Raw genomic sequence first — 14,418 nt, forward strand, 5'->3', positions numbered from 1 at the left:
AACTTAGTGAAACTTTAAGTTAATTCTTTGGATCCCTTGGCGGGGCGTTACATCAATCAATTTGGATTCATATAGGGAACTTATCAATACTTTTTTTTAATTATGTTGTATTGGAATACCTTCTTTTCGTCATGATTTCTTGAAGATAGATATCTTTCAACTTTGACATGCACTTTATCCCTTGTGATAAACTTGTAATCAATACTCATATAGATCAGATGTGTTCACATCTTGTTCTTCTAGATGTCATGGTTGTCACCATCAAATTTAGAAATCTCCTTCATGTAAGGCATAGTATATCTCCTTAAGTTGTTAAGATTCTTTCTCAAAGAGGGCTTGATACACTTATACCAATTGTTAAGAAGTAAAATTCACACAAAATTGGGGGGTAAATCAGTTGTGAACAAATATAATAAAATTTAAACTTAAAATTTAATCTTCAATAATTTAAAAAATCATACACAACAATAAGAAACCATACACCATAATAGAATGATTCATTGACTAGGGAAACCCTTTCTTAGAGGGAGAAAACTAGTGGGGATGGTACCCACAAGATGATATACTAATTTATAAATTCTTTTTGAAAGGATGTGACCCTATTAGGAGTCAAATATAGTTCATTTAGTACAATAGTCTTGTTAAAGGAAAGATTCACATTAGGAGATATTGAACCCTTTTTAAAAGGTTCTAACCTTGTTAAAGGCTGATAAGAACAAGTAGACCCACTATCTAATTTATCCAAAAAAATGTGAAAGAAAATACTTTCAATATAAAATATCCAATAAATATGAAGTGAGGGATATGAAACTTACTTTCCAGAATAGTTCCTTGAAGTCCACTTAGCCAACCAACAACATCTTAGATCTACTCATAACATCTTGCATTGGATGTATCCAGATATACCATTCATACCATGCATACTAATTCCATACATTTGAATCAAGGAAAACAACTTTCTTTTATAGCATTCAAAAATAATTAATTAGGTCATCCTATTAGAGCTTCACCAATGCATTACATAGGACCATTATGAGGAATACATGCCTTCATACTCATCATTAGAATAATTACATTTAGTTTCCCACATATTACAATGAGAATATTTTGTTTTCCAATGATAAATCATATGCTTTCTCAACACAGTTAGTTACCGGTTAAATATACCAAACATTAACATTAGCGACCTTTCTAAATCATTCCAAAAACTTTTCACTTTTGAACATGTGTGGAGGAATAAGTATTCTACTACCTTCCATTATTTCTAGAGTTAATTCCTATTTACTTATTATATATAGGCAAAATATTTTCAACTATCTCTTTCATTGTTTCTTGTACAGTGGTTTGCTACTAGTCTTCACCCAACAACTTATAATTTAACTAAATCATTGCATAAAGTATTAAAAACATAGATGTGATATGTATACTAATTATACTACACATGTAATCTCACATATCTAATTCTATTAATAACTATCCTCGTTGATCTAATAAATAACCTACAATATACAAAATTTCAGTATGTCATTAACTTAAGAAAATATGCTTTTATCAATGATAAAAATTTTCATCAATACAACATCTCTTCAACACATTGAAGTTATAAAAAAAGTCACAATTCTCAATAACTTGATAAATAGTTTTTTTTTAACCAAAATGTTTATCCAACACTCCATTATGCTTCTCTTTGATGATAATATCCCTCATAGAAATATTTGGAATGAAAAACTGGATACCTCTTAAGAACATACCATCTTGGATTATGAAATTCAACAATTTGATTCTGTCTAGAGTAATAGGTTTTGTTTAAGTCTTTCAAGATACACCAAAATCAATTTCCTTTAAGCACAAAATCTTGAATTTCTTGAATCCAATATCCTCAATCTGTATATTTTTTAGTAAAATTTATCTCCTACTAAGAGCATCTATAACCCTATTAGACTTCCCATTCTTGTGTTTCAAAAATATGTGTGACTTTGTAAAAAATTAACCCATTTTAAATGCCTCTGATTCAATGTTCCTTAATTGTTCAAATATTGAAAAATTTATGATTAATAAATAAATAAAACTCTTTATGTAAAAGGTAATATCTCCACCTACTTAATGTCTAAACTATAGCATAAAACTCTTGATCATAAATAAAATATTTTCTTTTAAAATCATTCAATTTCTCACTCAAATAAGCAATGGGTCTACCTTCTTGACTTAAAAAATATCCAATTACATTACCACTAACATTACAGTCTACTTGAAACACCATATTTTATTTTGAAAGTACTAAACTTGGATTATCTGTAATTTTTTTTTTTTAACAATTCAAATTTCTCATCTTTTCATGTATTCCATTTATACTCCTTCCTATGTCCTCTCATTGTTTCAATCAAGGGTCTACAAACACTTTTAAAACTTTCGATAATATTTTGGTAAAATGTAGTCAAACCATAAAAATGTAAGGAAACTTGCAACAAAAAACATAACCATTTCCACATATCCCATAATGGATCTGAAATAAATATGCAATTGAAATCCACATGTAAGAGAATATACAACATACCCACAAAAGATGACACAAGATATACCGTGGGAAACCCTCATCTAGGGGAAAAAAACCTAACCTCCAAAAGCATCCATTGCTATGTATTATTTAACAAAACACCATTGTAATACAGCCATGGAAGCCTTCAAAGACATAACCACAACCAAGAAATACATGTGAACAAGAATGAATCCACACATCTCATGTCATGCTTCCAACCTTCACAAATGATCTTTTGGCTATCCTCTAAAGCCTTGTCATGCTCAACTCTTGCCTTTTTCCCTTTTTGTCTTTTTTTCTTATATCCACAACTACCCTTGTGGCTTCTTATATAGTAGCAAGTCCTATAAAAACACTAAGTAGTATTACATAAACCATGTGATACCTAACCCATTGACCCCACATTTAATATTGGACATTTAATTATTTTTCTCCAATATTAAATAATTGCATCAAATGTTATCACAATGTTACAATATAACTCATCAACTATATCCCATGGGAATCTTTACATATTGCATGACCATCTAAGTGATCCTAGGTGCAACCTTACATAATAAAATAAAATAATAAAATATAACAATATTAAACAATGCGTGTTGTTAGAGTAAATAATTAATTTACTAATTATTTATTCTATTTACTTAAGCTTTCTTAGGTAAATGCATTTATTAATTAGTTGTAGTCTAGGAGTTTGTTCTCTCCTAAGTCATACTTATCCTCTCACATTATTCGAAGACTTTCCACCTTATGTGGATGTATGCTTAGTTGTCACACTTATCTCCTAGCATCTTCTAGCTTGTTCTAGAAGATTTTTGGAGCTCTTTATATTCAGGCTCCCTCATTGTGTTTCATCACTTATTGCATATCGTAAATACATTTTTTCTTGTGTTTGCATATTTTCTCTCTCATGTCTATTTAGGGTTTTTCCCTTGCTCTACGCTCTTCTCTCCTTGGCTTCCCTTTGACAGGTTTTCACATGCAAGTGATCTTGGGTGTCTTCAAATTTGGATTTCATCAACTCCAACATGGTATCAGAGCCTTCCTACTACTGCTTGGTTGAAGATTTTTGAAGTCATGATTTGGAGTCACAAACCCTAGTTTGTTTGTGCATTTTTTCTTCAAATCAAGGGATCAACAATTTTTTAGAGCACTTTTAGCCCAAACGGATGCTGCCATTGGATTCAGAAGGCTATTTGTAGTTAGGATTCATATAAAACTTTTCAATTTTGGAGACAGAGCTCCAGGAGTCAAAATTTTTTTGCTAGCAAGAGGTTCCGTACAACTGTACGGATGATTTTGGCATCAAAAAATTTTAAAAAATTGTTTTTAGGGCGCACTCCCTAGCATCCACCTCTACACCACCAGCGCATGGCCTGCACATCACCGCAACCAGTAGCAGCACAAGCAGACCACCATGGCGCCACCCACAAACCCCATCGGTGACGCTTCCTGCCTGCACCACCTCTACTATAGCAGCGCCTCCTGACTCCCGCAACCTCTGCTAGCAATTTCTACCTCCTCATCGCTCCACTCCTATAGTGCTAGTCTAGTTAGCTACTTCATCAACATTCTGATCTGAGTACAATTAGCAAACCTATCACTGTCTGCGTGGAGGTCTCTGCCATGTCAGCACCTATTATGGTGTGACACATGGAAAGTTTTCCATGTGGCACTTTTCCACTTGGCATCGGCCACGTGATACTTGCCATGTCAGCCAATTGTCATGTGGCATGCCACATGGCACTTTTTTATGTCGATGGTGGTTTAGCCATCAAATTTAATCCCAGGTTCTACTAACATCAACATGACATCATTGCATCTTAGCCCTTGCACCTCTCCTAGGGTCATTTTGGACCTACTTGTGATTTTTTGGCCATAACTTGAGCATACAAAGATATTTTTCCAATCCAAACGAAGCGTTAGAAAGCTAGTTTTGAGATGGAGACATTGGTGTAGGTATTTTTAGGTTTTGATGCTTGTTTTTTTTGTTAAAGTTTGAAGTTCTATTTTTGACTCTGGCATTCATATCTTTTGCATCCCATGTAAATTTTTTGAAAACTTTATATTTTTGGAAAGCTAGTTCTGTCACCTTTTCAGAAATGTGGTCTCTTTCCTTAGTTTTTGGCCCATGCTCTTTATATCATATTTTTGATATTTTTGCTATATGGTGGATATTTTGAGTGTTTTAGGCCCGAGGATCGTTTCCCTGGCATGGCTTCCTTTGTTTTAGGTTGTACTATGTTTTGTTGTAACTTGTTTTTAGTTTTGATCATTGTAGCTACCATTTTGAAGTAGTTTTATGTATCGCAGTGAGATAAAGTGCCACTCTTACATTTTGGGGGTCATGAACGTTGTTTTTGAGTTAGTTGTACATGCACTATTTTCATAAAGCACCATGGGGGGGTTAGTTGTTTCCTATTTTAAGCATTCTCCCTTTGTCAATTGAGTGTCCCTTCCATGACATTAGCCCCATGCAGAGTCAGTTTGACCGTGTCTTTATAGGTGTCTATACCTCTTTCCCTCTCTTGACGTTCTTGGTTCATCTGCAAGAGAGTTTGGCCCACCTTCTTAGTTGCCTATCATCACACCTCGTCTGCACTAAGGGGGGATTATACAATTGTTCTAATGCATCCTTGGTTTGACAGTTTAATAGTGTGAACTATGTATTCAATGGTTGATCCTATGTACAAGGTGATTGTAGTGGTTGGCTACCTATGCATTTCAGTGAGATGGATCATCTACCATATAGACATGCTCGGTTCGTGCCTTCTTCTTACATGGAGGTTCTTTAGATCAGCAATTTGGTAGATTTGCGGCTTCTTCATGCTTCAATGATGCTCTTCATGATCACTCCTTGTTCTTGTTTTAGGGGACATTTCCCTAGTTGGAGGCTTCTTCAGTTCTTCACTAGGTTTCCTCTTTTTGAGGGAGGGTTTTTCCCACATGGTTTTCTCTCTTTCCCCATTTTACAAAGGTTGCATCTTCTTGCATTGTACATGGGTACCTAACATGGCCTCGTTGTCGGGACCCATTCTGCATTTCTTAGTTTTGTGAGCTTAAGGAATTTCCCTAAGTTGCACTTAAGGGGGGGTGTTAGAGTAAATAATTAATTTACTAATTATTTATTCTATTTACTTAAGCTTACTTAGGTAAATGCATTTATTAATTAGTTGTAGTCTAAGAGTTTGTTATAAGTTGTTGACAATACGAGAGTTTTTTCTCTCCTAAGTTATACTTATCCTCTCACATTGTTTGAGGACTTTCCACTTTATGTGGATGTATGCTTAGTTGCCACACTTATCTCCTAGCATCTTCTAGCTTGATCTGGAAGATTCTTGGAGCTCTTTATATTCGGGCTCCCTCATTGTGTTTCATCACTTATTGCATATTGTAAATACATTTTTTTTTGTGTTTGCATATTTTCTCTCTCATGTCCATTTAGGTTTTTTCACTTGCTCCATGATTTTCTCTCCTTGGCTTCCCTTTGACAAGTTTTCACATGTAGGTGATCTTGGGCGTATTCGGAGTTGGATTTCATCAACTCTAACATGTGCAACACCCATTATCTCAATAGAAAAGAGATTGCCTAGATAGAAATCCTTGGAGTAGGCCATTGAAGGACAGCCTTCACCTTCTCTAGGCCTACTTTTAGACCTTATCCTAAAACTACAAATTCCAAGTACACAAAATCCTTCTTCAAAAAAATACACTTCTTCAAATTATTCAAAATTTTATCTTCACTTAACCTCTAAAACACCCTATGAATATTCATTATATGCTCCTACAGTGTCTTACTAAATATCAAAATATCATCCAACTAAACAATGATAAATGCAACGCCCCACCAGGGAACCCAAAAGAAATTAACCTAAAGTTTCACTAAGTTTGCCAAATATTTTTTTGAAGATAATAAAAACAAAAATATAATACTATGAAAGAACTCACTCACACACAAAAAAAAAACCTATAAACATATTAGATCTCTTAGGGTTTTATGACATTGAATCACATGTATACGTTTATTAAAATAAAATGTAACACAACCAAAATCCAAATCATGGAATAATCACAAGTATGAATCCAATTAAAGAATATAAAAATACATAAGCTACCACTTGGCATAACTAGAATGCATAATCATCCACTGTACAACTCATAAGGTATGAAAAACTCAAAGAATATACATCATAACTAAATACATCATCTCATAAGATCTCTGATAAACCAAGTATAGTATAATAGAATATAACCATCCAACATAAATACAAGATTAGATAGAAAGGAACAACTACATAGGTACATCTAGCAACGACATGTAATGGTCAGATCTCAATGGTATAAGTAAAAGAACTACCACCCGACCTCATGGAATGTAAATGGCCGACTGCCACTATGATGGGGAGATAATCTCAAGTCCCATATAGAAATCAATCAACAAGCCATAACCAACATCTAGGTCAAAGAAATACTTGATAGAAAACTATCTCAAAGGGTACCAAGATACAACTATCATATAATCCCAAAGGCAACAAAGACATGTAGGAAATTTACTATGTAAGTGGAAAAGTGTCATCACATGAGCCAACTCTAAGGTTACCTTGATAACCTCTTTGGACTCCATCCCCCAGTGTCTCTATGTGACAACAATATCCTTTTGTACAAACAAGGCATACTAACGAAGCAAGGTCACACCCAAGAATCCTCTCTACTCCCATCCTAGAATATACTAGAACTCAAGGCATGGGCAAGGCAAAAAAAATGACCCTTATTAATTCATTTTACTCTCATTTAATGCAATGTTATCACTTATTAAAACAACTTACAATGGGTTACCCAGGCAGCCACTTAGGGCTACGGCCTCCATTGCAAGCCACTTCCCAACATACACAGATTACCTACCCTAGGCTCATAAAAAGTATAAATCATAGAATCATAGTTTTCACCTCAATGCTTTACAAGGAACTGGAAAGTGCTTATAGATAAAACATAGTATTCAACTAGAAAGCACCTAAAGAGAAATCTTAATATCACCTCAATCCTATACAAGAAACTAGAAATCAACAAAAGATAAAACACAATAATTACCTCAGTCCTATATAAGCAATTGGAAAACATCAAAAGATAATTGATCGAAGACTCAAAGGTTACACCAAAAAAGTCACACCATTCACCTCTATTCTACACAAGAAAAATTGGAAAGCACCACAAACATCTGAACAAACTTATCATAGAAAATATGTGACACATCACCATGGTCAGGTACAAAAGATCATATACAAAACATCATCACATAACTAAACCCCCAAGCCTTTGGTAAAAATCCTGATTGGTCAAAGTACTAAGTCAAAACTCAAACCCAACATGAAGTACAACATACATCTGAACATAATAATTTTCATAAATCATTTGTTTGATTTTAAAAAACATGAGATTTTAATTTACAAGCAAGGTTCACTTTTTCCATTTCATTATAAGTCTTACAAATTTCCCATTTTCTAGATAAATGATTATTTAATTAAATCAATAATAAATTTAAAATAAATTAAATAACACAATTATTCCTTGTTGATTTTAATCAACACTCAATTTCTAGATTTAGTAATCTTTAAACTTAATATAATATATTCTTTTATAAACATTATTAAAATTATATCATAACTTATTAAATTATTATTATAGTAATTATTAAAACATTAATAAAATAATATTAACATTATTTATTAATAATAATAATCATTAATTTAATAATATAATGAAAGTTATTAACAATTACTAATAATATTTAATATTAATTATGATAATTAATGATTTATCTTGGAGTTTTGGCAATGGCGATCGGTGTTGATAAGTTGGAGGTTTTTGCTAGTACTACCTATCATGATGGAGTGGATTCTCTATGCATTTTGGTTGGACATGTAATAAAGCAAGGGAATGGCTCATGCTAGGAGGTCTCTGAGGACTGCTATATTCATTATGGTTTGCTGGTGAGTAAAGAGGATGTGGAATTTGTGAGGTCCTCTAGTCATCTACCTTAGTGGGTTCTACGTCAAGGGGTTTGGAGAGATTGTGTGAAGCTGGGACAATCTATTGGGCCACAAGTATGGTGGAATTTTTTTTTGTGGGCTAGGGTTTCTCCACCCATGGCTTCTGTGTTTAAAGGAATTTTGGGATCTCATTTGTCTAATGTTGGTTTTTCTGGGAAACCCTTTGGCCCTCTTCCTTAGCTATAGGGTAAGTTATGTTAGTTGCAAAAACCCTATTATAAGAAGATTTTTGCTCAATAACCTCCATTCAATATTTGTAAGGATTCTCAACCGGTGTCACCCTCTTCAGCATTTCAAGGTAGCCCTATTCTATGGTTTGTGTCCTCTCTGAATAATAATTCAATTCAAAAGGTTCCTTCTCATTCTTGTAGAGCTCTCTTCACTCCAAATTCAATCGACATGGGTCATATCCCTCATTTGCCCTCTACCCTAAAAGAAGTTGGGCATGATCTAGTTTTAAGTAGTTCACCTTACCGGCCATCTAAGCCTAAGGTTTCTATTCCATTTGACTTGATTAGTGATAAGGTGGTTGGTTTGTGTTCTATGGATCTTATTGGTATACTCTAGTTTTTATTGGATTTTGACTCCCTTCTTTCTTGGGCTATTTGGTATTGGGTGGGATTGTTTGAACTTTTTTCGCTAAATATAGACTCTTTCTTTTGTAGCAAATTTTGAGACTAAAGAGAAAAGATCTGTAGTGCACAAGTTTAAGGGTTGATTTTGTAATGGGATTGGCATCACTACTATGGGTTGGATGCCCCGTCTTGATATCTCTAGGGATCTACCACAAATTTTTTCTTAGTGGGTGGTGTTCCCAAATCTCCTGCTAGAATACAGGGACCTTGATTTGGTTGAGATTTTTGCTAATAAGCTGGGCATTTTTGTTAGGCATGATTTAATACCATTTGTGTGACCACATATGACTGTTCAAGTGTGTATACTTATGTAGAAGGGCATAAAACCCCCAACAAAATTTTCTATTTCTTCAAAATTTGGAGTTTGGATGTAGCAAATTTAGTATGTGGAACCAACAGTTGTCATTAAGAATGCTAATTCTTTGGGTCATTTTATGCATCAGTGCAAAGATTTTCTTCTAGTTTCATATGAGATTTGTCGATGCTTTAGCTCAGATCCATTGTTATGTTCATTTGATAAGAATCAAGTGGATTCGGAATCAAACTCTTTGCAATTGGTTTCGAGGCATCATATTCCTATTTATGAAGGTAGTTTTGAGGCTATGACAGAGGTGTCATCTCTTGGGGTTAGTTTGCTCCCAATTCAATTAGTTCTTGACCCTTCTTCAGTGTAGCTAGTTCCTAAGTCTTGTGTTCTTTTCTGGGGTTCTTTTTCATCGCAAGTCTTTGAGACATCTCCTATTCAGGTTCTCTCTCTTCTCCATCCTTTTTCTTTGGTTTTTCCAGTGTCTTCCTTGCATGTATTATGTATGTCTATTTTTCCCTTTTCTCTATTTGGTGATTCTGGTTTGTCTTTTAGAAATCCACTTCTTTCTGTTGCTTCTCATCTGTCCCTAGTTTTTCATAGTCATTTGGGGTCTGGTTTGGATGTTCCCCTGATGGATGAGTTGGGTATCATTCAAAATTTGTTGTTTTGTAGTCAACCATTGTTCCTATTTCATTTTCCTCTGGTTCTCTAAAAGATGGTCATGAGACCTACTTGTAGTCTGGCAGTATCATCATTTCAGTTGCATCTCAAGGATAGGGATGAGATCATGTTGGAAGTAGGGGTGTTTGGGTTTGAGTCCCTTGAGCATAAGTGTCTGTCTATTGCCGATAGGTTTGATTATCTCAAGAACTATCCATTTCACAGTTAGTGTCATCTAGTGGTTTGATAATTCTAGGTGTAGTTGTTAAGACCCCAAAGAGAAGGGGGCATAAACCCATTGCTTGTAAAGTTAAAGAGTAAATTGAGGCTAGCATTTATTCAACCCTTTTGGATTCTTTCTCACCTATTATTCAGATTTGGAGCACATTGTGATCTCCTATGGCACTATGAGGATTTTATCATGGAATATTAGGGACTTGAATTCTTTAGAGAAAAGTAGTAGAGTTAGGAAGTTTATTCCATCTTCTAAGCCAGGCTTAGTTCTTCTTCAAGAGTCTAAACTATCTTAGGAATATTTTGATAAATTTGTGAATAATGGTCTTCTTGGAAGTATACAATGCTTAAAGTGAGGTATCTTTTATGAATGGTGATTTTACTTGGTCTAATTGTAGATCTGCTGACCCCATATCATCCAAATTGGATAGATTCTTGATCTCTTTGGATATAAAGCTACTTAATTTGTTGTTCTTGGCTCAAATTTTGTCATCCTTTGAATCTAGTCATTTTCCCATTTCTTTGGATATTAGTAGGCTAGATCTACCTAAAGCTAGGTCTACCTTTAAGTTTGAAAGCATGTGGTTTACTCATCCTCATTTCTTATAGTTACTTAGGCAATGGTGGGTTAGTGCTCCATTTTGTAAAGGAAATAGAATATTTCAATTTGCAAATAAGTTGTCTTTTGTGCACTCCAAAATTTGTCTTTGGAATAAAGAGGTCTTCAAGAATGTGTTTCATGAAAAGTCTAGGGTTGAGTGTGATCGCAAAAGTATTGCTGATCATATTATGAAGTTTGGGATTGACGCAGACCTGTCAATTAAATAAAGATCTCTTCAAGGTTATTGGGAAACTTTGTGTGCTAGGGAGGAAATTTATTGGAAATAGAAGTCTAGGGAATTATGGCTAAGAGAGGGTGATAGGAATATGAAGTTCTTTCATGCCTCAACTAAGATCAAGAAGGCTTCCTCATCTATTTTGTCTATTACTAGCACTTCATCTAGGTCCAAGTTTAGTAGGATAATTTTAATGAGTGGGTTAGTTGCTACAAAAATTTACTTGCCCCATATAAGTTTCTAAGAGAAAACAAGGAAGATAGGATCTTATTGTTGCAGCCCATTCCTTCTCTTGTTACTAATTCAGATAATGAGTTCCTTATGAAACCTTTCACCGTGGAAGAGGTTCATGCTATTGTTTTTTCTATGGCTCCAGATAAAGCGTCTAGTCCCAATGGATTTTCCATTCTGTTTTACCAAAAATTCTAGGATGTCATTAGTTTTGATTTTCTTTTGGTCTTAGAGGAATCTTGGAAGAAAGGGTACATTCTAAAAAGTCTCAATAAAATGAATATCATTCTAATTCCTAAGGTGAAATCTCCTGTAACATTTGTAGATTTCAGACCTATTTCTCTTTACAACTCAATACATAAGATTATTACTAAGGCTATTTATCTTAGGCTAAAATTCCTAATCCCTAGGTTAGTCTCTCCTCATCAAGGAGGTTTTGTCCCAGGTAGGGATACATCGAGTCTTATTAGATCCCTGCATTTGTTGCAAAGTTAGACATAATGAAATCCTATGATAAAGTGGATTGGGAATTTCTTTTGGTTGTTTTAGCTAAACTTGGCTTTCAAAACCTTGGTGTAAGTGGATTAAAAAGTGTCTCTTGGAGGCTTTATTTGCAATCATAATTAATGGTGTGCCTTCATCATATTTTCAAGCTACCCAAGGGGTTCACCAAGGTGATCCACTCTCCCCATTTTTATTTATTATTATGGCTAAAACATTGAGTAGAGCTATTCTTAGAAAGAAGGCCTTAGCTAATTGGCAAGGCATTCATATACTGAACTCTGACATTTTTGTCACTCACAACTTCATTGCTAATGATACTCTACTATTTGGTAAATCTTAGATTAGGGAAGCCAAGTGTATCAAGAATATTTTAAACATCTATACTAATGGGTCTAGTGAAGTCATCAAATTGAACAAATCTAAAGTCTTCCTACTTTTTACACCTGATCTAGTCAAGATTAGGTTAATTAACATTCTTGGTTTCTTAGTGGAGGAGCTACCATCTCTTTATCTAGGGATTTCATTCTTTTTGGGTCTAGTGAAACCTTCATTTTGGGATAATGAGATCAATCATTTGAAGGGTAGGATTTCAGCTTGGAAGGTGAGATGGCTTTCTCTTTCTGGGAGAATTTTATTAATTAAAATAGTCCTTTCCATTCCTAATTATTATCTTTATCTTCTTCAAGCCCCATCTTCTATTATTTCTCAAATTGAAAAAATCATTCGCAACTTTCAGTGGTCTTCTAATAGGAATAATGCTAGAAAGATACCTTTGATTTCTTTATAAAAGATGTACCTCTAAATCCTATGGTGGAGCTGAGGTTCATAACATCTCTCTTTGGAATAAAGCTTTTGGGGGGAAACTTTTATGGAATATATATTTCAAACATCAATCATTATGGTGTTAAATCATGCAAGCTAAATATCTTGATTCTAATTGCCCTCATAGAATCTTCATTATTTCTAATCCTCCTATAGGTTCACCTACATAGAATTTTATGATGTCATCTAGGGTAGTTGTCACTAAGTTCTTATCTTGGTAGGTTCATTTTGGCTTTGATGTTTCCTTTTGGAAAGATTCTTGGAATGGTAGTCCTCCATTGAGTCATAATTCCTCTTTGCAAGAGGTTATGGAAGCTTCATGTAGAATTTGGGGAGCTTGTCTAGTGGACTATATGGATTATGTTGATCTTGTGTCTCACAAGGTATGTTGGAAAGATCCTTTCTCACTATCTATTGGTAGTGAATCATCTAGGACTTTTGATGCCATCCTAGCCAGCAGAGTGGTTTTCTTAGGCAGAGGTTCTGATAGGCTAGTGTGGTGTTCTACTAAGACTAGGTTGTATTTAGTCAAATTAGGTTATGAGACCCTATTGGGTTCATTAGAACAACATGACTCAAAGAAAGCTTTCAAGTTTTGCTAGGATAATAGTGTTTTTCTGAAAGTGGGAGTTTTTTTCTTGGTTGGCCATTTAGGGTAGAGTTTTGACTAGTGATAGGCTTAGTAGATTGCGTATTGCAGAATCTTTCAAGTGTGTATTGTGTGGTCTTCATATTGAGATAGTTGACCACCTTTTTGTGCACTGTCATTTTTCCATACAATGTTGGTATTCTATTTTGGGTAAATTTCCTCTTCATCTCCCTTTTCCTAAGTCTCCATGGCACCTATTCCAATCTTGGTTGACTCTATTTTCCAATTCTATTTTTGCATGTCTATGGTTTAGTCTCCCTTCATCTATCATTTGGTCCATTTGGTGGGAACGAAACAAAATATTTTTTTGTAAAGAGATATCTGATGTGAGTAATGTGATTGTTACAATAGAGTGACTTATCTCTTAATTAGTCAATAACTTTGTTAACAATCATTTCAAGTGTAATGGCACTTTCTCCTTCTGGGATAGTTTTGTCCTTCATAAATGGAAGTTAATTTCTCTACCTTCTTCTCCTATTTTCTCTCAGTTTAGGTCTATCCCAATTTGCAAAAAGTCTCTTCATTGGAAGCCTTCTAATCCTTCGTTTGTAAAGCTTAATTTTGATGGGGCTTCTAGAGGGAATCCTAGTGTATCAGGTATTGGGGTTTCTTTGTGTAATTAGTTTAGTGTGTTGCTAGCTTTTTTTGCAAAACTGATTTTGGCTAGCACCAATAATATGGAAAAATCTATAGCTCTAATGGAGGGACTGATCTTGGCTAAATATATGGAATTTTCTTGCTTACATATAGAAGGTGACTCTTTTGTAGTTATTAATGCATGTATCCAACGGAAGATCAATAACTAGTCTTTAGATTATACTTTCCAGCATATTTGGAATCTCATTGATGCTCTTGATAATTTTTTGGTTTCTCATGTGTTCAGGGAGGGTAATGCTCTAGTTGATAGGTTACCAAATATTGGTTGTGATGGTACAGTCTTGGATTCTCATTCCTCTA

The sequence above is a fragment of the Cupressus sempervirens genome, chromosome 6, assembly GCF_028749045.1.
Source record: "Cupressus sempervirens isolate cs-2001-9-10 chromosome 6, ASM2874904v1, whole genome shotgun sequence".
In the NCBI taxonomy this organism is placed as follows: Eukaryota; Viridiplantae; Streptophyta; class Pinopsida; order Cupressales; family Cupressaceae; genus Cupressus; species Cupressus sempervirens.